The sequence below is a fragment of the Anser anser genome (assembly GCF_964211835.1).
Source record: "Anser anser genome assembly, chromosome: 13".
In the NCBI taxonomy this organism is placed as follows: Eukaryota; Metazoa; Chordata; class Aves; order Anseriformes; family Anatidae; genus Anser; species Anser anser.
Window position 1 is genome coordinate 9,834,000 of NC_139734.1, and position 22,944 is coordinate 9,856,943.

Below are 22,944 nucleotides of genomic sequence, written 5' to 3' on the forward strand. Positions count from 1 at the left end.
AAAGCGCTTACATTTCAAAATTTGTCTTATCCTCATTTGGCTCCGGGAATTTCAGCTGCTTTCCTTAAATGATCTCCTCGCATCTGCTCTCCAGCTGAGCCGAGTCCGTGCCCCACTGACCTTACTGCTGCCATCTCTGTAATCTTGCAGCTGAGAATAACCAGCCACGCACCCCGGCCCTGCAAGCGTCAAGAGCCTTTCAAGAAAGAGGAGGTACAAAAGAACCAGCTTTTATGTAAGAGGGAAAAGAAGGATTTAAGAGAAAAAAAAAGCTGTGTGACTCAGGTGAGCAATGGGAACCGCACACCCGAGGAGCCCTGCCCTGGCTTCCTCGGGCAATGGGAACCGGAGGCGTCAGCATCTTGTGGGATTATGCTCTGCAACGGCAGCTGGCAGATATTTTTCTAATGCAGAGCACAGCAGCATCGTTCACACTCGTTTGATTCTATTTGCTGCTGTTCCTATTCAACCCCGACTAATCCGATCAAGTTATTTCTTGGCCTGTGCCTTAAAGCCGAACAAGTAAACACTTTTCATAAGGTCTGAGCCCACTTGTTTCAAGTGTATGATTAAGCACTGGATGTGAGCATTATTGTGAGAAAATTCACCTAATTGCTCAGAATCTCCGAAATAACCCACACTTGTCTTGAAGTGGTAATTTTCCATCCAGTGTTTTATTTCCTGCATTACAAATATATAATATGGCTGCAAAGGGGTCCCAAAGACCAAGCATGTTTGTGCTTCAGCTACCCTAAAGAACGGCTCTTTTGAGCTGAGAATAGCTAATAATGGCCCCAGTTAGACAGCATGATGCAAAATATTTTCTGTGGCTACGAGACCTTCTCCTTCTTGTTTACTATGAAGAAGACAGACAGACGATAAATACAGTCATTAAATGCATTTTGGACAAAGTCACGCTCATTTATAGTATTTGCATTCAGTAACCCTATAAGACTTATGAACCAGCAAAGCTGTTGATCCAAGTGTAATTCCATTGCAGTTACACCAAGGATGGATTTGAACTATTGAAGCTTACCCCTTTTTTTTTTTTCAAGAAGAATTGCTGCCACTTATGTTACTGGAAGTGTTAATAATATAGCTGGTTTTCCTTCCTTCTTTAGAACAACCTCCACACCTTCTCTTTCTCTTCTCTGAGACACTTTTAACTTCACATCCAATATTCCCTTTTGCAATATCTTGCCCATGTTGCTTCTCAACTAGCTCCTCAAAAGATGTTATTTGTTCTGAAAGCTTCAGGAATAAAAGAATATTTAAACAATTAACTGCAATCAGATTCATCATTCTGCACAGTACTGCAAATCTGCACTGGAAACGTAATGAGAAAGCAAAACTTTTGCTCTGAAAGAGGAAAAGAGAAGATAAACATCAACATGTCTCTCTCTCTTATTACTTCGTTATCATTTTTAGACTACAAATATGACAGCCACTGGAGCAGCTTAATACTGGGTCATTATTGTTACACATATTATGCACAAAGACCCAAGTCCTCATTCTGTCATAGATAAGACATTCACACACTTTTTTTTTTTTCCCTTGCAGTTTATTTGCATGGCTGGCTGGATAATCAACCAAAATAACAAAATATGACTCAGCACGACTGAATGTCCCCTTCGCTTTGGGGATTCTCTTGGAAGCTTTTTTTTTTTTTAACTCTAAAACTGGAAAAGATGTGTCCCTCAACAACTGCGTGAGCATACAGAACATTTAAAAATGAGTTTTACTTCTTATCTGCAATGATCTTACACTAAGAATCCTCATCCTGTGAGTCACAACCAGGACTCCAACACAACCAGTAAGTTAAAAGCACGGGCCCATGCCTCTCGAAGGATAACTCTCAGGTAAGAGACCTGGCCAGATGAAAAGGCTGAGGCGTGAGACGGCATCTCCCCTGAGACACAGTGCAAAGAGCACTGGAGAACGAAGATCCGCTGACACATGCCTCTTGTCTTAACCACCTGTGTAATTCCTGGGTGCAGGCAGTGGGATTTGTTTGTGCTTTCCAGAAGTAGGACAGACACAAATCTGTTACTCTGGGCTTTTGCGACCAAAGCACCTTAAACCATGTATCCACATACCAGCAGCATCCATACTATATTTAACACCATAAAATTAGGCTGGCTCAGAAGATAAACATTAAAACCAGCTGATGAAAGATACTGCAACGTACATGCCCACAAAACATATGGGTTGAAAGGGAGCTTGTTCCTGCGATAATCTGACTACGTTACACCACCAAGGCCAGCACAATCCCTGACGAACATTTACGCAGTAGCACGAAGCCAGCAGCAGAAGTTAAAAATGTCCATGACCTTTAGCTAGCAGTCCCAGTTTCCTCGGGATTTCACACCGTGTTGGAGAGGCAAACATCATCTGTACTCGCAGCCTCTTTCTCTCCTGCACTGCTTTTGTGTATGTCTCCTATAAATCACAAGCAAACTTCCCAGTGGTTTAGCAAAAACTCAAGCAGGGAAAACATTCAATTAGGCAGATAGAAAAAACACCTTCCTCCTTCCTTCTCCTCCTCCCACCAGGCCCGCTGCAAAAGGTCAGTAGTAAAATTCCTTATAAGATCACAGAAATTAGTGTTACATCCTTCCTAACACGAACATTTCTTCCAGTTCTGTGTTCTGTGTGGGCAAATTCTGCACGCTGTAAACCAACCAGGCTGAAGCTGGTGTGGTTTTTAGGGCTAAGCGTGCTCGTCTCTCTTCAAGCAAGCCCCTGGTTGCCAGCCGCGCTGTCACAAAAAGTAATCCAAAGTACCTAAGCTGCTTTCTTCTACGCTGAAGTGTAGATGAATAAGAAATCAAGTGCAGTACCACAAAATGCCTCTCCGAAGCTTGTTTACCATTGCCGTAGTAGCTGAGCCGCTGAATGAAATATTTACAACTATTCATGCAATCAAACTCATTTTCCTAAGGAAATAACTGATTAGGTATCTCACATCTGTTCCTGACAATGATTTAAGCCTGTGCTGATCCATATCTAGTCCTGACATGAATGCTAATGCTTTGGAAGCAGTCATCCTTAATGGGAGGGTGACGACAGGTGATCCGGCTCTGGTGGCGATGGGCTGCAGTGGGGAAGGTCCTCGTCCACAGGTGAGGGATGACACAACCAGCCCACAGCTCCCTCTAACCTTATGACCTAGGGCTTAGGAAGCCTGGCAGGAGGCAGAAGCCAGAGCGATGCCTGACGTGGAATTATCTTGGGAATTATCTTCCCATCCCCGTCAAAAGTTTTTAATATCTCACAGATGTTTGCTTCCTCTATGCAGAAGAGCAATCCTGCTCTGCCAGACTTCGGCGTTGCATGTCCTCCTTCCAACAACACTTCCCCACCAGGGCTCTTCTCTGATTGAAGATATTGCAAGTGTTGCAAGGCTGGGAGGAAAATCAACTGCTAGTAAAGCTGATTGAGATGATTCCCTAATAAAACATGACATTCATGTCAGGAAAGACAAAAGCAAATGCCACGCTTTTGCTCAAAAAAATAGCTGTTCTGTGGGCAAACTCTCAAAGCCAAGACACGGATAGAAACACAGGGAGAAAAACAGTGTTTAGTTAATCTAATTTAATTCATCCAGCAATCCTCTTTTCCACAGTAAATTTATCTCAAGAACTTACGAAGAAGGAAGAAGAAGCATTTAGTGCAGTGGCTCCAAACTCCACACTCTTCGTTACTGCAGAGACTCAAGTCAACTGCAGAGCTCCTCAGTGCTGAGCCAAAGATGCCAAAGACAAACCCCACGATTTGTGTGACTGCTCCTGCTGGTACTGTACATATTTTGTGCTAACGGCCGGGTCTGGCAGCAGCAACCAGGTCAGAAGAAAATGTCTGGCAACACCTACATCGCTACAAATTTTACTTCGAGGTCAAGGAACCAAATAAATACAACTGAAGAAAATTTGCCTGTGTTTGCCTGCAAAGGACCCTGCAGAGCTGTAAGTCAAAGAGAAACAAAGTCCATGAAATTGTCTGAGCAGTAAGCTCTGGAACAGTCAGGAATGCCTCATAAAAAGTAGATTTCAAACACAATCCAAAAAAGATTAAACTGACAACTTATCTCTCTTAGGACTTCTATATATCATAAATAGACACTACGCCTTTTACATAAAGCAGCTCATTATCTGACTTTTCAATGATACCTCCTTTTACTCAAACAATTCTAACTGGACTATACTAGAAAATCCCAGAATAGTTTCCAAGGTGTGACAGTTTTTGAAAGAAGATGATGATTTATATTTATAAAATTTTACTTACCGTGCAATCAAATTCACATTAATATAATACACTATCTCTAAGGACAACTTTTAAGAAAGATGCTATTCCAGCTTGTTAATATTCATATGCTTTCCTTTAAAAATATAAAATTGAAAACACAGAAGTTGTCATCCTCTTTTGAGTTAGTCTTTATCCATCCCTTGAATGAAAGAAGAGATTCTGCTCTAGTCAAAACAGCCTATTACCAACCATCAAATCAATCCAACACTCTAGATCTCGGTTGCTCTACTAGTTGCATTTATGAATACACCCATGATAAGGAATTCAGCTCCAGATTCAAAACATGTGCTCTGGCTAAGATGGAGTTCTGATCCAGCCTCGTTTCTTGTTTCCAGGTGGTTTAGTGACAATTTTAGTCCATTGCACTTATTTTTCTCCCATTTTAGACAAAGAATCTTTGCCCTTTATGGATAGTATTGCAGAATCACACACACTCTCCTACTCTAAAGACTCTTCTGGGGCATTCTCCTTCCAAACCAAAGAATTTCCAGAAAGCAGAAATACAGAATTGCACGCAATCTCCCCACGTAACAGAATTTTCAGCAAAAGAACCGTGTCCCAGGAGACATGAAGATGCCCCAGGTAAGGAAGGCACTGGGATCCATGGAGGCCCCAACTCCAGCAGAATGAGCAAGGAGAGTCTCAGGACTGGCCCCCAAGGGCCGACGTGTACTCCCTCTGTAATTGCACAGCTCCAAATCACTACTGCCATCCAGGAGGCCAACCCCAGAGCTTCGGATGCGGAGAAAATAAAGGAACTCGCTTTTTCTACATTGACTCATTGTCTCCACTAATGACAAGGCTCAGCCTGCTGCAATAAGCAAGATTAAATAGAAGATGTAGGTGTTAAGATTAGCACACAGAGTTTGTTTTGTTAACACTTCCTACTGTGCCCCTTCCATTAAAAGCCTGCTCCAAAATGAAGCCTTTCCAAGTATTCTGTTTGAGTGAAAAGCAAACTGTTGATATTCCTCCTTAACATGCCCAGCAGTAGCGAAGCCAACCAAAGTCCCACCTTTTTGCCACACATGACTCACTTAATGCACACACTTAATAAAACGTGATTAGAAACACTTTGATCAGCACGAATATTTCTAATTTACTGTAAACTGTGGCCGTGTATGCTGCGCTCAGCGACGGGACAAACAGGTTCACAACCCAACTTCCTCGGCGCGGGTGTAACCTCCCCAGCTCTTACAGCCTCCCTAATTGCTGGGTTTGCTGTAACTGGACCAAACGCACAGCATCCTCCTCAAGACATGAAGACATACGTGCAACTTGGGCAGCAGAGCCTTCGGTGGCCCAGACCCCAAGGCTGATATCCCTGGGATATCTATTTTCCTTGTGCTGATACTCTGGGAGAGGTCCTTCAGCAGGGCCAGGGGTTTGGCTTATCCCTTTCAGAAAAATCCTCTGAATTACTTGGAAGTCTTCTTATAATGCTGCCGTGTCTATGCGAAATAATTAATGTCAACGGGAGCTGTTATCAGCTCATCTTTTGTTTATTTATTTCTCAAAAAAATGGTTTACTTATTATGCTGCTTACGGTCAAAACTTTATTGTCCTGAAGCAATGCGCCGCGCTGCGCTGTGAGTTAAAATAAGATTAAAGTAGGCTGAGCCCAGAAGAGAACAAACAAACCTTATTAATTTCTTTTACGCATATGTGTGTGCGTGTGTTTGTGGGCTGAACGGATGAAGCAAGAGAGGAGATTAGCATTTTTATGGATATGATTCCTGCCGTTGCTACATACTTGAAAATCTTGCTTGAGCTCGGGCAGTTTGTAAACAAGAATAAACACACCTGCAAATATCTTGGCATTCAGCTATTAGTCAATCAATTAACCCATCTGTCTACACCTGCCACAGAGCAAAGCGCCTGACATTGACTTGCACGTCGCTTATCTGGGAGAGGGAACACAAATTGTGGGGAAACAGAGGTGTAGAAGTGAGGTGTTACACTGCCGTGGGGATCGGAGGGGGTTGCCTAAATCCCTGCCTGGAGATGGGATGAGTACAGCACGGAGGGTAACCTCCGGTACAAATACTGCAAGCCAAGTCCAGGACACCTCCGTGGTGCCCCAAAAGTGCCCGTCACCAGCTAACCACCCCAAGCTCACCTTCCTGCCCTGGCCAGGGGCTGCTTCCAACCATGAGTGTGTGCCCAAATACACTCATGTGTGTGCATCCGTCCTCTCCAGCTGGACATCCGAGGTCTTGCCCTGCCTCCCTGCTGCCCTCCCAAGGAAAGATACGCTTTTCAGGGCTCCCTGGGAAAATGGTGAGCGAGCCTCTTAGTTACCATAGTGCTGTGCTCTACAGAGATGTCGACAAATTAATCAATTATACAACCGTGTTTGCTGAGAATACAAGTCACAGTCAGATGATCCGACGCGTTTCAGCAGCTCCGCGGAGTTTGGTTAGCGCACTTCCTTGTCTACCACCTCGGTATTATCCTCGTCTGCACTGTCATTTTTCCATATTTCAATTTCTCTGAACAGGCAGCTTATCAGGTATGTGATCTCTGCTTCAGGCTAAGTCAAGCTGTTTTCCTTCTTGCTTCCCTGCTTGCTTTCTGTCTTTTTTTTCCCCTTTTCCTCCTCTCTTTCTTGTAATAAGAAAAAGGAATAAGATGCACATTATACATCAACTGTCCTGTAACAAAACTGTCTTGCTAAAATTACCGACTTATCACGAAAGGCCAGCAATCTCTTATTTATTCTAGAGGTTTTTCTGCACAAATTACAGAATTTTTCTCTGAGCAGCACCAGAGCAGGGCTGATTTTAGGTCCAGCTTTGCAACATATTTTAGGAATATCAGGTAGAAAGGGAACAGTGGGGACATGAACACCAGCTCTCCAACCTCAGGAAACAACGCTTCTAGTGCTGACTTCACAACATCTCTTCAACCATCAGGAGCCCCAGAACACGTCCTCACATCCTTCATCAAACTTACAGTTCACATCATTAGCACACAAGATGAAACGGCACTGTAACACGGAAAAGCAGGGTGGGTAAAAATCACTGCCCAGACCGCACATCCTTGCAACCACACAAAGTTCATTAAACAACATTAGCTACCAATCCTGGAAAATATACCATGAAGTACACTGTGGATACTCACGGCGCAACCTGAAGGAAAAACTCCTCTCTGCCCCAAAATCAGACGAACAGGTTAAGCCAGGAAGCACGCCAGAAAACACCGCAGGCAGTCGTGCCAGCCTAACACCACAAGGAGCCTCCGCACTGCAGAATTTCCTTACACCTCAACCTGTGGCCAACGTCTACTGCTTGAGAAGGCAAACGCGGGGAAAAAAAAGGCTGATTCTGCAGCAATGGGGACAACTCTCTCTTGCCATGGCTCCCAGGAAAATAGCAGAAGCCTTGATGCATGGGGTTAATGTAACAGTGCAAACAAAACCTGGTCCAATCTCCTTTCAACCTTGCATTAAAAATACAGATATACTGGAGACCAAAGGGCTAATTCTGCAAACTTAATTTCCTATCTCCAGGAACTCTCTAATTTAACTGTATAATCTCTTTCATAAGATTATCAAGATCTATCTCAAAACTACCCTAATTGAAAGACTATTACCCAACCTCAATCCTTAGGTAGTTGGAAGCTTCCTTCTAATTTCCCATTCAAATTTATTCATGACCAACTTACACAATTTAATCTCGTGTGGATGCTATCTTTTGACTTACACAGTTTTTCCTCCTTCTTGCCATTTAGTCCCAGCTGTGCGTAAAAAGACCTATTGTAACCTGTCCCTTCATTTGTTCAATTGGCCAGAGCTAAACAAATTAAGGTGTTCAATCGCACGTCATTCAATAGAGAGTCCATTTGTGTGATCACATCTCTCGCCCTCCTGCCATTCTAATCTAACATTTTCTTGATGGGGGTGTCCAGAGCTTTGCAATACCCCAGCAGACTACACCACGAGCGACAGAAAGCTCTTGTACAATGATAAAACCAACGATAAAATCCCACCACTTGCCCACAGGCACCCAGGGCCACGCAGTGCCTCCACATCTCTGCTGTCTGTCCCTGCCAGCGACGAGCCCATTTCACACTTGAAATTCTTGTTGTTGGTCTCAACGCGCAAAACTTTGCATGACTTTGCACCCAGCACTATTAAATGTTATTTTATTTCTATCACGCCAATCAACAAAGTCATCTAAATTCCTTTCATATGATAATCCAGTCCTCCTCCCTCCGAGGCCACCTCCCAGCCCCGTGTCCCGCCAGGCACACACCCAGCGCTCCCCCAGCTCACTGCGGCCCCATCCTAATGGTCCCCAGGAGCTTTGCATCCCAAAGGCCCTCCTTCAACGCCAATCTCCCATCAGACAACTTTATTTGGATGCAACTCTTGTACCTTCTGCTTAGCCAGCTCCTTCTCCACCTCTCAGCTCTCGTATTGAACCACCATCTTCCTTTTAAGCAATACTGTCCTGTGGGGCATGGTATCAAATGCTTGGCTTCACATAAATCACATTCCTGCACTACCCCACCTAAGAAATCTGTTATATAAAAAAGATGTTAGATTAGTCTAGCACAATCCATTTTTTGATAAAATCTTGTTGCAATTTATCCTTCTTCCTCATTATTTCCATGTCTAATTATTCTTTCCTACAAAATACGTCATGAGACACCGTGTACTATTGCATTCAAACCAGCACGCCTATAGTTCCCTGCATCACTTTTTTTATTTTTTGACTGCGTAGGGACTCCGTGTACAGGATACAAACACTTCCCCTCCTCTGCAGCTGATGAGCCACGGGAGAGCCTTGCTGCAAGCCTTGCCATGCAAGCCTGGCGTATGGTTGCAGCAGCCCGGTGCCACTGCTTTTGGCATCCCACAACCAGGATCACTGGGAGTCCTTCTGTTGTCTTGCTAAGATAGTTAGGTTTTGCTCTTTTTTATTTATTTTTAATAACTTTGCTATGAATAGCTTCCAGTCTCCTACAGATTTGCTGGGAATTTTTTGGTGCTTAGGGTCATAATTATTGGGTGATATCAGTGGTAGGGCGATGGTTGGACCAGATGATCTTGGAGGGCTTTTCCAACATTAACGACTATGGTTCCATGAATTTCACTCTGTGCCAGGTTCTATAGAAGGTCCTCCTTTCATGAGAAGGTTGTCATATCGCAGAGACGCAAGTTCTCCTTTCAGTTTAGGCACAGCTAATTTCAGTTCTGTGTAAATTGACTCAGGGCAGGTTCAACCAAAATAAGTCCATATGAACCCAAGTAAGAACGTCTGTACGCGAGGTCACACCAGGTTAATCAAATCACTTTAAAAATGGACTTAAACTAAACTGGTGTAATCTCTCTGTGTAGACAAGGCCAAAGCCAATAATGGAAAATCAAGTAGGTCGACTTCTCTCATTAATTGCACGCACCCTGTGCGCATTGACTGAATCTGGTGGGTCTGTGGCTAGCACGGACACGGCCAGCAGGCTCAGCGGGGCACGGGGCGCTTGGCAGGGCATCGCCACCACCTTGAGCTCGCCTGCAACCCCAGCTCAGGTGGGACGTGAGTGACAAACCGAGCCCCGCAGGGTGCTGCAGGCATGCTACCACGGGGCAGGAGGGCTCATTGCCAGAGTCCTTGCACACAACCACAAATAGCAGGGAAACGAGGGAAAAGGAGGTGTGTAATGGATACCCCAGCGCAGCATTTTAGTAACACCAACCAAGCCTGGTCCATGCTATTTAGGTTTTTAGATGCTTTAGCACTTTGGTTAAAGGCATACTATTCCACCAGAATCCCTTGCTATCCCGGTACGAGCCCAGATCAGGTGTCCTGGTACAGGCACACAGCTTGCTCCCCCAGTCTCGAAGGAATGAGCCATGTTGGCATTAAAACCTTTGTATCACCACACGTGAATCTTGGGCGGTTGCGTAATTTAGGGCAAAACAATGCCACTTCTGTGTATAGACAAGCTCCAGATCCAAACTGTAAAGACATTGTACCAATTTTCTGATACTACTAATGAGCAGAAGTTGCGTTTGACATCAGCATCTCTGAAATCCAGTGTTGCTTCCAACGCCATGAGACTTTCATTATGAACTGCTCACTCCCTCATTTTAATTTTGAACCCTGAGCTATTTTTGAGTACTTGATGTGTGCCTTAAACCAGTGAAATAATTCAATGCAGACATAAACTGAGTGGCTAAAAAACAGGAACCAACGCAGGTCTTACTGCCAAATTTCACTGAAGTTTGCAGTTTATAAAAAAAAATAATCAAACCAATTTTACTTTCTCCCCTAGATCAACTAATTTCTCTGATTGAACAGAATAAACGAGCAGCGAGTAACCACTCCTATGGCAATTTACATTTTTCCTCTTACATCGTCCAGAAAAATTGTGAAGGCTCGGCAGCGAGCACGGGTAGCCCCACAGACACCAATGCCTCCCGTCCACACCAGCTCCCATTTCTGGCCTCACCACCGCGCCTGCTCTCCTCGCATGTGTCAGAAGTTGGGCAGCCACGGAGCCCCGAGCGCTGCCGCTACGGCTGCCAGTGCACGGGGTGCCCTGCTCCTCTGCTGATTTGCCATCACCAGCACGCTGATTTGCTCTGATTTAGCATGTTACAGGAAAAGTCTCTCTCTTTTTTTTTTTTGAATACATTTTCTAGCAAATCAAAAATCTAAATGCATTTTTTTTACTGGCTAACTACAGCAAGGCAGTGCAGCCTAGGAAGTTTACACAAATTAAACGAATTCCCAGACAAAGCGGTGCACGCTGTGGTGCTACGTTCAGAACAAGGGGGGGTCACACCGCATCCTCCCGAAGCCATCCGCTGCTCCCCCCGGCACTCGCAGGAGCCGCGAAGACCACCCGCGCCACGCAGAGCTGCCGCTCCCAGTTCCCAGTCCCCCTGGGGGTGGCACTGGTGGGGACTGGGGAGCAGCAAGCCAGCAGAGCGAGGACGGGGGCGAGCCGTCCTTCTGCCCCAAAAACGAGGCTACTCCAGCCACACGTCCCCATCTCCGTGTGTCGAGCAGCACCGGCGGCGCGCAGCAGCACAACCTGGGGCTCGGGAGCTGGGAACCACCGGGCTCGGCTTCGAGGCGTGCTCGGCTTTCGGAGGGGGGCTTTGGGACCCCCCCAGTTCCCCGCTCGCCATGCAGTCGGTCCCTAAAGCCGCCCGCCGCCCCAAGCCCGGGGGGAGGGCTAACTTCGCACCCTGCCTTCCCCATCCAGCGCTCGGGCGCAAGGCTGGCGTCGGAGCTTTTTCCTCCGCCGTATTTTCAGAAGGCAGCCCCCCGCCCAAACACCTTCCCGGCCGGCAGCCCCCCCCCCCCCGGCGACCCTCCCCTCCCCAAAACTTCACCGGGACCTCCCGGGACGTGTCAGGCGGGGGGTCCCCCACCCCGCCGAGGGCACGACCCCGCTCCGTTCCCGCGGCGCCCCGCACGTACCGTCCGGCAGGCTGCGCGTCCCGGAGCCGCTCTCAGTGCCATGCCCGACCCCCGCGCGCTGCCCCCCCGGCACCGGGGGTCTCCTCCAGCCCCGGGCTGCCTCTTCCCGCGGGGGACATGGCCCGGGGAGGGGGAGGGGGGGGACGGGACACGAGTGGGGCAGGGGCAGGGCGGGCGGAGCGAGGCGCAAGGCGGAGGGAGGGAGGGGACGGGGGGGGGGGGGGGGGCGCAAACGCGGCTGCGGGCGGGCTGCCGGCGCTGCGCGGCGGGACTTGTGAAAGTGCCCGGTGGCGGCGGGCGGTTGTGTAACGCGGCGCGGGCTGGGCCCGTCCTCCCGGCGCTGCACAGGCGCGCTCCTCCTCCCGCCGCGGTGCCACCGGCGGCCGCGGGCAGCCGCCACCCGCGGGGGGGACCGGGGGAGGCGGCGGCGGGGGGCGCGCAGGAGGCGCGCAAGCGGCCCCCGGGGGTTTCGGGGAGGGTCCGGGGGGCTCCCGACCGGCCCCGGCCGCGCAGAGGGTGCGGGGGGCGCGCAGCGGGAGCAGGGGGCGCCGCCGCACCCCCGAGCCCCCGCCGGCTCCCCGACCCCCCCCCCCCCGGCGACGCCCGGCGGGCTCTCCGCCCCGCTCCCGTGCCCGAAACGCGCTGTGCCCTGCCGTCATTACTCATTCCGCGCCGTGAGTCACGGGCTCAGCGTTTGCGGCTTCCTTCCTCGCCCGGCTTCTTCTCTGCTCTCCCCATTCTCTCTCCTTCCCTGCGCCCCCCGCCCCGCTCCCGCAGCGCCCCGAGCCCGCAGCCCCGCCGAGGGGGGAAGCGGAGCCGCCTGCCCGGGCTCCGTTTCTGTTTCTCTTATTTCTGCGAGCACCGGACACCGAAGGCTCTTGGCAGCAAGGCTGGGGGCACAGCCGGGACCCCTGACTAAAGCCCCGGCAGGTACCCGTACCATGCAAGCCCCCTTTCAAAGCAGCACACCCTCTTACAAACAGGTTAGGGTCTGTTTCAGCCCCTCTAGCCCCCCTCAGATGCCCCCCTCCAGCCTGGGCAGCACCCCCAGGCCCCAATGTCCCTGCCCGTGGCCCTCTCCCAGCTTTCTTTGCTCAGCCAGGATTCCCTCTCCTGCGTGGCCCCGCACCAGACCCCAAGGGACAGAAGCAGAACCCAAAGGGGACACCGGACCAAAGGCTTTGCCACAGGGCAAAGTATAAAGCCGGTGCCACCGAGGAAGGAGAAACAATACCCCAGAGGAGCACCAGCTGTTATTGATGAGGACAAGCCAGCAGGCACCTTGGCACCCAGGTAATATTTCTGCCCTCTTAGTGGAGCCGAGGCAGCGTGGCTGTGCCTCAAGTGGCAAATCTCATTTTCCCCCCGAGAGCAGGTTTTTGAGGCACGCACCCTTGTCACATGGAACGGGGCAGCACTTCCCTGGTCCATTTAGGAAAATCCTTCCTGCCCTCTTCCAGGCAAGGCACAAAGAGCTGGCAAACGTGGAGTTTCTCTCCTTTTCACTTGAGTTAGGATGTGTCTGTGCAGGGCAGCCTGCTGATCTGGGTGGCAGCTGCTTGGAGGATGCCACTGCCTGCATGTGGGGCATTTGGGGGATCTCTGCAGGTGTGGTGCTTAAAGCTGAGCACCCGCAGAGGGGCTGGGCTCGCAGCAATGGCCCCAGGTCGTGCTGGTGCTGCTGTCACCTCTGTGTCTGGGACATTTCCATCCCTGCAGCCTGGAGTCACGGCCTGGCCACCCCCATCCTGCAAGCCCGGCAGGCACAGCAAACAGCATCAACAGTCTTATGATGCTGCAAAACCCTCCGGAATATCACACCACGCGTTAATCAGAGTAACAGGACTGTCTGACCAGAAATCATGTTCCACTCCAAATGTTTCAACCAACTCCCCTGGCAGGTAGAGGTGCAGCTGGCAGCAGGCTGGGCGAGCGCAGGGACTGCTCTTCCTGTGGCAATGCTGAAAGAGTTTTCGTGTGGATGACGCTAATTATCTTTGTTAGAAGAACACTACACTAAGAACCTTCCAAAAGTTAAACAAGAAGGGCGAAGCAGCCCTTTCGACAAGACAAAACCCCTGCATTGCTCAGCAAGCTGCGGCGTTGGGCAGCGTTAGCTGTTCTCTGCGATAGCTGCCATATCCTCAGAGCTGTTTGTTATTTTTTAACAATGCTGTGTTGCAAAGCCATGTCAGCAGCTATAAAACAAAAAGAAGACTGGTTTTGGCCAGAAAACAAAACCAGCAAAGAATACGTGTATTTATATCTATATATTTACAGGCTGTCCCAGCACACTGGAGAACCCTGCAGTCCAGCAGGGACCATGAAGGAGGAACACAAATGAAGAAATAGAGGGCTAACTTGGGCTGCAGTCTGCACACTCCCACTCCCATGCCTGGTCTTTCATCTGGAGCAAAGGGTTGTCCAAATTAGCCTTTAAATTACACACCATAGCCAGGAAACATTTGCGTTGCACAGTGCTAAGTCCAGAACCAGCACCCAAGCCCCATCTCGCTCTGGAGCATGCCTGGGAATTCAACATGATGCTCTCCTGCATCAGCTATAGGTGTGAGGCTTGCGATAACCCAAACCGAAAGGAAAGCGAGGGATATAGACAACAAAGTGGAACAAACACCCTTGCCTTGATCCGCAGGGGCTGGTGCCGTGCAGCTTTCTCCGGGATGTGGTTCAGGCGTCCGAGGTGAGGCCAGCAGGACAGGGAGTGAATTGTACTATTGCACAACGCTGTTACCTTGATACCACGTCGTGTAAAGATTTTAAACTGCCTCTTTATTAGTCATCCTCTATTCATTTTAATTGTGCCTGATAAACAGGGCTATTTCACCTTTGCATTCTATTGTACGCACTTATCTTCCACGTTTATATCGCCGAGGAGACTTTCAATCTTTTATTATGGTGTAGGTAGGTGTAGAGGAATGAACAGGTACTTCCCTCGCAGCCTGGTGGTGTTTTGGTGTCTTTGCATGTTACGTTTTCAGGTCTCTGCTTTCCAAGCATGGAGGTCTCTGTGGGTCCTTGATCCCGGCACTGAAAATGTTTAGGCAGAGGCTTAGGTTAACGCACAGAACCAGTGAGAAGGGACAGGCTGATTTAAACATGCACTTAATTTTTCTCAGGATCAAGTGCTGTAGGTGCGTGCTTAACACCCCTGAAGTTACTTTGATCTTCTCTGAAGACAGAATTTCCTGCAGATTAAGTTCTCGACTCTGAACGATGGCATTGGTTATTTAACGAAATCAAAGTTGGGAGATGAATAATTATTGAAATTAGAGAATATAGCTGAAGTTTCTGGAATGTTTTAGTCGCATTTACTTGTAACATGAAAAATATACTGCCCAAGAGTCCATCAGTGTGAAAGTTTGTCCCTGCAGTTTCTTATCTAACAGCTGATGGCCCGAGCACGTTTGTGAATTCGGAAGTTTCACTAAAAGCTCCTGGAAACAGCCGTGCATGTTCCCCTCTGTGGCATTACAACCTTCCCCGTGCCCAAAGACTGCCCTGTGCCACCTGTAAGACAACCGGGGTCAGGCTTTGTGGTGACTTCTGCTGTGCCCCGTAGAAGTCACGGACGTTGCTGCTGCTCTTTGGGGTCTGTTTGCTCAGAGCTCACCTCGCTGCTTCAGGCAACACCCTGCAACCATGGGACTGCTCCTCCCGCTGGAGATGCATCTGTTCTCCAGGCTTATATAGTTTTGCCTTCATCTTTTCACCCCTAAAAAGATTTAAAAATAAAGTTTGGGTTTGCACCACAATCACGTGAGAAGAGGGGTAAAATCCCATTCTCATTTAGGTTCAGAAAAGGGAACGGAAACTCCATTGAAGGCAGGGACAAAACCACATTTACTCCAGTGTGAACAGGATTTCCCCCTTGGTGTAAAACCTTGCATCCCTGTGAGCTGGAAGGAGCTCCTTGCTGTGCCACAGAGCATCCTTGAGTGCCACTTTGAATCTTTATGCAACTGCTTAAAAGGACTAGGGGTACAAATGAGTTAATCACCATTTAGGTACAAAGTTCCAACTAAGCTTTTCAGGACCAACCATTTTAATTTCCATCATCCAGCTCCTTATTTTATAGAAAATAATTGCAGATGGTTCTTGTAGAGGCAAGAGAGATATCTGGTTTGGGGTGTATTTTCTTGTGCTAGAATAGCAGCATGGCCAGAAAATGATCAGTGGGCCCATCTGCAGGCATGTGGAACACGTTCGTATGTATTTGGAAAGCTGAGAGGTGCCGAAGTCAGAGGTCTGGCCAGGAAAAAGAGTATTTTTAATGTGGCTAATCGTGCTTCAAACAAAGAATATTATTTTTATAAAGGAAAAATTGTTCTTTCTTAACTGGAGTAAAATATTCTCTGATAAGAATTCCTGTGGCCTGTTATTCTGCCTAACCCAAAAAAGTGGGGGAAAAAAAACCCTTGTAAAAGCATGAAGGGCTACCTCCTTCTTCTCTTATCCTTCTGTGAGCATCCACCGACTCTAAAGCTCTTTCAGCTGTGTTTTAGCTTGATAGCATAGGATAATGTACCTATGCATTCATTTGCTTTGATCCTGGGTTCGTATCTTCTGGAGGCTGGGCTGACGACAAGTTCAGGCTGCTGCTTTTAACTACGGGTTAAGTGGGCATGGGGAATAATCACCTCTGATTAGTATAATCAGCCACTGAGGGGCCTCATGAGCAGAGACATAGAATAAAAACTCAATAATAGTTTTGTTAAAGGGCCAAATCCCCCTGGATTCAGCAGCCATGGATATTTCCTGTCGTACTTCTGCTGATGCTTTGTTCATACCAGTGTGCTGGGACGGGGACAGCGGCAGCTGCCTCCATCCCTGCCCTCTGTCTGACTGCCAGCTCCTAACATTCACCTCCTCTGCTCTGCCCGGGCTGGTCTGCAGCCAGAGGGCTCCCAACTACATCCTAATCTCCTCCAGCAGCCGGGTAACTGGGAAGGAGAGTGGCACTGGGACGGCTGGCACCTGCAGGCACACGGCACCCTGCTGGTGGGGTGCTCCCGCTGCAATGCCACGTGCGATGGGGTGCAGGGAGAAGCAATCGCCTGATTTCACCCGGTGGGAAGGCAAAGTTTGCTTCTCCAAGGCAAGGTGCCCAGTGCAGTCCTTCCCCAGTGCTGCGACCAGCACAAGAAATGAAATCAGGGCTTCTGAAGGCAGCGGAAAGACCCAGCAGAGAGCAGGCTGGGCTCTTGGGTTTAACCCACCACTGGATGATTGTGGGGCTGACGGTCCTTCTGCCACACCCAGTGGCAAACACTGACAAAGCGCTGTGTAGGTACGTATCTGTGCATGCATCTGGTACCACGCAGACTCGCTCACCACAGACAGTTGCATGAACTTAACCACCAAGGAAAGCTCAGGCGCAGTCCGACAGCCAGCCAGCGTATGTGTGTCAGGCGGTGGCTGCTCAGGCACAAGCTGTGCCGGCGGGTCTCTGACAGAACTTGGGTGTCCCGAGGGACCCCCGACACCAGAGCCCACCAGTTAGAAGGGACACCAGCTAGAAGGGACACCAGCTAGAAGGGACACCGGCCCGGAGCACAGCTCTCCAGACGCCTCCCATAATGGTCTTTTAGGATACAAACAAGAAACAAAATCGTATGTCCTTGATCCCAAGTGCACTGAAGTCAACCCAGTTTTTGGGCACATTCCACTGTTCTCCTTCTGCCTTTCTTTTTTTACAAACACAGTCATGTTTAAATCGATCTCTATATGCATAAACCAAATGACCCGACTTCAGCAGAGATCTTACCCTGGGAGCAAGGCAGACCGAAAGCGTCAGGCATTGCTGGTGCTGTGCTGCTGAGCTCATACCTAAACAAAAGCAAGTTAAAATGCAAGTCTGCGAGCCTTTACCACTACGTTTCACCGCTAAACAATACTGAAATGTGTCAATAATTATACAGAACTGCGTGGGATGTTACTGCGCTCTCTACTCACAGAAATGTGCACGGTTTTTCTGGGCACAGGGGAGGTGCTGAACATCATCAATGAACTGACTACGACGCCAGAAACTAGCACTGTGACAGATTTCATCCGCCAGCCATGTTGCAAAAAGCCAGTTGACATAAGTGGCAACAACCCCCATCTTCCAACCTGGTGATATCAGTTTGTGCTATGCAGCTGCAAGCAGTCTTATTTTTGTGTTTCCACAGAAAGTGAGCATGCAAGACAGCCCGAATTTCCTCATCTAGAGAGGAATATCAAGTCACTTTTGGTCAGGGCTTGTGAATGAGGGGTTGGGACTGGAGAGAGAGCAGTCTGATGCACACGTAGCAATGACACTCGTGACGTTTTGCAGAAGCAAGACCTGTGGGAAATAAGTTTGGATTTTTTTTCCTTTGGACAGTTTGTCTCTCTTCTTGTCCCCACTGTGGTGCCCATGTGGACAGGTAGGTGCTGCCACCCTGCTCACACAGACCCAAAGCCCTTCCACTGCATCCCTGCCTGGCTTACCAGCAGGTCCTGCTGGTCACTTCCGTGCCAAATCCTGGCTGCCTCCAGGGGCAGGTTTCCAAAAAATGCTTCCTAGCTGCTTTGCATTAACCATCTTCCATCAAGGCTAAGTGTTTCTCATGAATGCCACCCACCTTTGTACACAATTCTGCATTCAGCACAGTACACGAACAACTTGGCTTTGCAGACCAAACCAGGGCTTCCCTGAGAATCGCAAACCACGCTTTGGGAAAAGGTGTTTTACAACAAATTTCTTTTGACTAAAGCAAAAAAATCCTCTTGCTTTGGAGCACCACTAATAAAGAAATAAAGAGTAGTTGCTGTGTTAGAGGCATCTTTTTGTTCCCCACATCTTTCGTCCCCCCTGCCCATTTAATACACCTGCCTGCCTTTAACACCAACAGTAGTGCAGAATAGCAGCCATTTCAACCGCGGAAAAACAAGAGAGAGAGAGACTCTGAAAATAATTAAAAAAAAAAAAAAGTGCATTGTTTCCTGTAGAGCTTCAATCCTTTCACTTGCAGAACTTGGGCTGACCTGCATTAGACAGCACTCGCACAAAGTGCGATGAAAACAGCCCTCCCTGCGGGTTTGCTGCCCCGTCATCATCTCCTCCCGTTAATTCAGGCACCACGCAGCAGTACGTCCGCGGCACAGATCATGTCACTGGCGCAGCAACCGGCGGATGAATCATAATGAAACCACCAAGAGGAAACATGTCACAAACAGAAGGGAAGGCTTGCTTTTTGGTGGAGTGCCTCGTCTACAGAAGGGTGCTTGAGTTAAGGATGCTGATGAGAGAATTAACTTGTGCCCTGGTCACTTAATGCAGCTTTTTATGCAGTCCTTTACCGCTCCTGTTGCTATGGGGAATGTGAATACTCGCCATGACAACTGCAGCCTGCAACCTCCTTCACACGCAGCATCTTCAGAAGGGAACGCTCCCATTCATGCATCCTGCAAAATTCGGTGTCCTTGACAGCGATTCAGTGCGGGGTTTGTAGGCACATTGACTATTCTTCTGTGTTTTACAGTGTGACATCGTCTGGTGTCTAATACTATTTATTACCGCTTTCTTGCATAGCACTTCAATATCAAAGCACTTTGCAAAGGTAATCTTTCCAAAAAAAACATTCTGCTTCATTTACAGATGAGAAAATTGGGCAGAAAGCTTACATGAGGCCCCACAGCACAGCAGTATCAGGGCTGGCATTTGTACCCGTGCCACTTGGGCCATTAGGGTAACATCTAGGGAGAACGTCCTACTTTTATTTATCGAATACGAGTTCTGTGTGTGTCTGAAAACGCAGTACAGAAGCTTGAGTACAAAAGTAGGAGCAGTGCTGGCTGGCCTAGCACAACTTTTTCGTTGCAAGAGGGTGGGATGGCACTATGGACTCTGCACCGCCGGGGCAGAGCAGCTGCAGGGATAACTTCAGCACGCCGAGAGCATCCGTGCCTCCGACCAGAGGGTGCGAGGCGCTGCAGGCTGTGGGCTCTCCCCGTGATTTAAATGATTTCCGGAGGGGAAAAAAAGCCCCACCAAGTCGTCATCAAGAGTTACGAGCGACTCAGAACACAAAGAATGTGCTCAGATGAAATATATGGCTGAAAAAACCATTACCGACCTGGACTGTAATCGTTCTGGCTATTTACCTCTTAACCTTTCCAAACATGTTCAAAAGTGCATAATAAGTGACATCTCTTCTTCATCACAAGGTTTAGCCCGTGGGGAAACTCTCTCTTTTAGTTACCGACGTTAACCATGTTGCTCTTGGCATCAGATCCATTTCCCTGCTTTAAAAAACAGCATTGACAACTTTTTTCCACTGTTTAATTTGTGCAGTCACAGTAATTAAATATGAATCTTCAAATATTGCTTGACATATTGCAGATTTATCATCAGTGAAACACTCTTCTGCACATTTCCATAATTGCTGCTGTTCAGAACAAAATGGTTATGCACTGAAAGACTGACAATTTTCTCCTTTTGGTGAAGTTCTCATTTGTTTGCCCTCTTGGCAGTGCTCTATAGCAGCTTCATTTCATAATTAAATTATTTTCCACTCACATATGGAGGCAATAGTTTACTTTCCAATTTTTTCCCCCTTATTTTACATTGTTTCTAAAGATGTGCAATCCAATACGTACTGTAAGGAGCCAACATATCCTTTAACAGCATCTTACGAAACGCTATTCATGTGCTGCCCCAGCTGAGTAACAGACAAATATAAATCACACAGAGATTTCATCTGAATAAGTGGCCTTGATGGCCAAGTAGGTTGTGCCTGACTGGTGGCTTTAACCCCTGGTGATTCCAGGGGTGGTAAACTTTGCAAAGAAACAGCTTCAGGACTTTGTTCGAATTTTTTTTTCCTCCGTCTGCACACTCTGCTCTTTTCCATGCTGACCGCCCACCATCTCTGCGTGGTTTCTTAGTCAGAAAGGACAAATACTCCTCGGGCAGACCAGTCTTGCGGTGAAGATGGAAGAAGCCATCCTGGAGCCTTCAAACACCACTGGTAGAGCCAGCCTGTGCCATGTCCTGTCCCAGGGAGCCCAGCTCCCCAACCAGGGCCGCATGTCTAACAGACAGTTCCTAATAGACTGTCCTAATAAACACTGCTTGCACGTTTGTATCAGCTCAGAAACCATAATAGCTGTCTTCCCTTCAGTAAATAAATATCTAATTTCTTGCGAGCAAGGTCTTATCAGATGGAACAAGCCTCCTGGGAAGGTTTGAGGTATGAGAACCAGTGTCAAAAACTGCAGACGGGGTCAAATACGCAGAGCGATAAGGAGCCCCAGTGCGCTTCTTCACTGCCTATCAGCATTTTATTCTTGGGGCCAGGTTAGCCCCCTCTCAATTAAAGATGCGAAAGGAATGGGCTGCTGCCTCACTGCCCCTGCCTGTCCCATCACATCCCTCAGGGTCTCCTCGCCACAGCCCCTAAGAGCAGAGAGAGCATCTTATTTTACAGAGCTCACATGGGTCCTAAGTCTTTTTTTTTTTTTTTAAATCTTTAAACTTCAGTACACAAGTTTGGAGTCACAGCCTGTGGTGGGGTTGGGGAAGCCTCAACTTTTCAACAGGTTTCCTCTACAATGAAGACCTACAGCTTGAGGGGCTGAGCTTTGTAATTTCCTGCTCGCCTTGGGCAAAACCCATTTCCCACGCGGACATTAGTCACTTTTGCTAGCAGTAACCAAAGCATATTGAGGGCAGAGAGCAATGAGTTGATCTCAGAGCAAGGTGTCCTCCTCCTCCTCCCCCTGGAGGACACTGCAGATCTCCCAGTGCATATCCAGCCTTCAGCTGTACATTTCTATTTCAGGTCTTGGCTGCTGGAGCTGGCTGGAAGGGTTGATCGGCTTACCTACTGTCTTGCCAGGATCAGGGCCTGAACCAGGGCAAGCTGGCTGTAACCCAGTCCTGACAAGTCTAAGGTTGTGCTGACATGCCGGGGAAGAGAAGGAGCTGTGAGAACTTCTGTTGTCCACAAGCAAAGTTTGCTTTTATTCAGATTTTCAGACCCAGTACATCAGCGGGTTCACTTCTACCCCATTGATTGTAAGAAGAATAAAGAATGGGCTCTTTCTTTTTTTGTTTGTTTGTTTTGTTTTGGGTCCTTTTCGGGATCAGCAGGTGGAACCTATTCTTCTGAACCCGGTTCTTTCTTATACTGAGTCATTTTGAGCCGACTTCAAATGTCAAGGCCATCCTCATCACAATGTCTGCACCAAGGCCGACGCCAGCTTTCTTTTAGCAGACCAAAGCAGCGGTCTGTGTGCTCAGCCTCCCCAGCACACAAAGGCTACAGAGTTGAAAGACTGCACAAGTAACTAACAAGAAGAGGCAAATACATTTACATTCTGGGTGCTGGAAACTTGGATATCCACAGGACAGACTCCTCCTGAGGATGACAGGGAGAGCTGAGGCATCTGAGATAGTGTTCTTCTGTCAGCCTTGGAAGAATTGTTTTCCTCTTTGGGTAGGCTTTCCATTGCTCACAACTACAAGGGAATATCAGGATGCTTTCTCTTTTGGAGGAATAAAAAAAAAAGGAAAATTTTGATGGATCTGCCAGACAAGAACCCAGACACAATGCTAGAAACAAGCACTGAATTTCTGACAGCCCAAAAGTGATTGAGTGGGGCTCGCTGCCTACTCGTGATGGTCACTTTGAGCACGACCTCCAAGACTGAATAGAGTTGCCTTGGAGAGCTCTGTGGAATCACATGTGCTGCTGACCTGCAGGGGAGACACGTTAAACTTTGCATAAGGCTGACACTTGGAAAAATAAAGCTGAACAAACGGCTGGTAGTTTTTCCATTATAAAACTGGCATTGCTTGCACTTCCCAAAGAAAGCAGAGAGGTGTCCCTTCGAGAACCTGGGGGAGGAGAGAACTTGGATTTCCTAAAAATCCTCCCAGAATGGCGACAGGAGGGACCCTTGTTCCTTTGTCCTCATGAAAGACAGACTGGGCAAAACTGTAATGAGAGCTAAGCCTTTGTGAATATCAAACCACTTCTCCAGGGAGCACAGGGCAATAGCTGTGCACAATGAGGAGTGCACCCTCTTTTAGGCTACCCTGTGTCTTAGAGCACTGGATTCAAACTCTGGGGGCTGCAGGGCCTGAGCAGTATTTTTAGAATACCTTGAAAGGTAAAAACTGAGATTTCCAGCCAAGCGTGCGACTACATTTTGTGTG

General features: G+C 48.1%; 1 protein-coding gene across 9 annotated transcripts in view; it reads right to left on the minus strand.

Annotated features, from left to right (window-relative positions):
- PASD1 (PAS domain containing repressor 1) overlaps nucleotides 1–22,944 on the minus strand; it is a 97,262-nt gene that overhangs the window by 32,731 nt on the left and 41,587 nt on the right. The window contains exons 1-2 of one of the 9 annotated variants that reach the window (XM_083797166.1): nucleotides 15,373–15,474; nucleotides 14,383–14,789 (exon numbers count right to left, since the gene is read on the minus strand). The exons of 1 other annotated variant lie outside the window; for it this stretch is intronic. The gene's annotated coding sequence lies outside the window, so the exon portion shown is untranslated. 7 more of the 9 variants (XM_083797165.1, XM_083797170.1, XM_083797163.1 and 4 more) reach the window with 7 other exon arrangements.